This window comes from Mandrillus leucophaeus, unplaced genomic scaffold, assembly GCF_000951045.1.
Source record: "Mandrillus leucophaeus isolate KB7577 unplaced genomic scaffold, Mleu.le_1.0 Scaffold371, whole genome shotgun sequence".
Classification (NCBI taxonomy): domain Eukaryota; kingdom Metazoa; phylum Chordata; class Mammalia; order Primates; family Cercopithecidae; genus Mandrillus; species Mandrillus leucophaeus.
Genome location: NW_012103932.1, coordinates 513,198 through 515,794, shown reverse-complemented (window position 1 = coordinate 515,794; position 2,597 = coordinate 513,198).

The window sequence follows — 2,597 nt, the reverse complement described above, 5'->3', positions numbered from 1 at the left end:
CCACTACACTCCAGTCTGGGTGACAGAGTGAGACTCTGTCTCAAAAACAAAAAAGAAAAGAAAAAAAAAATTGCAGAGTAAATAGTCCCCGCCCTCCTTCCCCCACAGATTTGCTGAGACAACAACATAAATTGATTGAAGTGTGTGCATTGCAAATAAGCAATGTTTCCTTTTGCCAGCTTTCAATCTTGCTTTCCAAATTGCTTGCCTTATCCACTTATAGACAGAATAAGAAAAGACCTATGGAAAGAGTACAGTCTGTGGGGTCTGACAGCCCTGGATTTGAATCCCTAAATAGCACCAGCCACTTGCGTGACCCCAGCCAAGTAGGGTATCCTTTCTGGACCTCAGCACTAAAAATAGCTGCCTTGCCTGGATCTTATGAGGTAAGCTTGGAGCCTAGTTTCTGCACTCAGAAATCTGTTAGTGGTGGCCTTTTAAATGTATCTTTTCTGTATTCTCTGTTAACCCCATACACTCTTTTGTTTATTTATTCATTAAAAATTTTTTTTTTAAACTGTTTTTTTGAGACAGGGTCTTGCTGTCTCTTCCAGGCTGGAGTGATCATAGTTTACTGCAGCCTCGACCTGGCAGGACTTAAGTGATCCTCTTGCCTCAGTCTCCTGAGTATCTGTGACTACAGGTTTGTGCCATCCTGCCCAGCTAATTTAGGTATTTTTTCCAAGAGACAGAGTTTCCCTGTGTTGCCCAGGCTGGCCTTAAACTCCTGGGCTCAAGCGATCCATCTGCTTCGGCCTCCCAACGTACTGGGATTACAGCTGTGAGCCACTGCACGTCCTCCATGCAGTCGTAACACTATGGGCAGCCACATTGGGCAGCTTTTGTGTTGTCAGGGAGACACTCTTCCTCAGCCCCTGGGCACTCCGCTGCAAACTTCCTGGCTCTCTGGCATGCTGGAAATCAGCTCCATTTGTGTTACCCTGAAGATGTGTTTGATTTATAACTCATTCTGACTCTGTAGAAAATAATTCAATAAAAACTCAATTGGTTTTCCATTAGCCCTGAGCAGGGATGAGGGATAGTATCTTCTTTTATAAAACATGTGAATAATAAAACAGCCCTGGTCACACAGCCCAGAGTGGGTAAGTACCTGCTGGCTGAAAGGAAAAGCGCTGGTTCAGACCATTTCTCCCTTGCTGCTGTATGTGCTGAGAGAACCACTCCTGTCCTCTTTACTTTTCCTTTTAAGATTTTTTTTTTTTTGAAACAGAGTCTCTCTGTCGCCCAGGCTGAAGTGTAGTGGCACGATCTTAGTTTACTGCAGCCCCCGCTTCCCAGGTTCAAGCGATTCTCCTGCCTCAGACTCCCCAGTAGCTGGGATTACAGGCACCTACCACCATGCCCAACTAATTTTGTATTTTTAATGGAGACGGGGTTTCACCATGTTGCCCGGACTGGTCTTGAACTCCTGACCTCAGGTGATCCAGCCGCCTTGGCCTCCCAAAGTGCTGAGATTACAGGCGTGAATTACCACTCCCGGCCCTTTTTAGTTGTTTTTTTTTTTTTTTTGGAGATAGAGTTTTGCTCTTATTGCCCAGGCTGGAGCAATGGCGTGATCTCGGCTGACTGCAACCTCTGTTTCCCAGGTTCACGCGATTCTCCTGCCTCAGCCTGCCCAGTAGCTGGGATTAGAGGCGCGCGCCACCATGTCTGGCTAATTTTGTATTTTTAGTAGAGACGGGGTTTCACCATGTTGGCCAGGCTGGCTTCGAACTTCTAACCTCAAGTGATCCACCCGCCTCCGCCTCCCAAAGTGCTGGGATTACAGGCTTGAGCCACCGCGCCCGGCCTAGGATTTTTTAATTGAAAAAGAAATACATGTACATGTTAAAAGATTCAAACAGAACATTAAACATACAAAACGGAGAACGGCTCTGTTTTCCATCTTCCCTGAGGATGCCACTGTTAATTCATGTGCTGGGCATCTTAAGTCTGTAAGCCTCCCCCATCTCCAGCTTTATTTTATTGTTTTGGAACCCAGAGGGTTTTAAATCCTTAAATGGCTTCTACCCGCACTTAGCAAGCTTGGCGCCTTGGCACTGAACTAACGACAGCTGTCCTAGCCCCTGTCGCCTCTTTGGAACCTTTTATGTGGATGGATTGTTGGGGCCCTCAAAGTCGGGAGTGCCATGGTGCCAGCTGGGGATCAAGACCGCGCGCCACACAGGGGGCAGCCGACCCAGGCTGGGGCTCGCACCTCACGCGCCTCCCGGACCCTGCGATTCTAGAGGCGCTCCCAGGCCGCTCGCGCCACGGTCACCCAACCTGAAAAGGGGGGTCACGACCGTGGAGGTCATGTGGGGTGCCAGGGGTATCCACAGTGGGCTTCCGCGGGGCCTCCACCCCGGAGCTTCACAGAGGAAGTGAAGTTTGAGCTGCGCGCCCTGAGGGACTGCTAAGCGGCGGAGACAGGACTAGGCCTCCTTCCAGCTGCGCCGCCCCAGGTGCAGAAACTTTCCTCCCAGTCTCCGCTCTTTTTCCCGTCCCTCTCTGCCTCCTCCCTCCATCTCCCTCCTTCCCTACTCCTCCTCCTCCCTCCTTCTTTCTCCCCTCCTTTTTCTCTCCCTCCTCCTCCC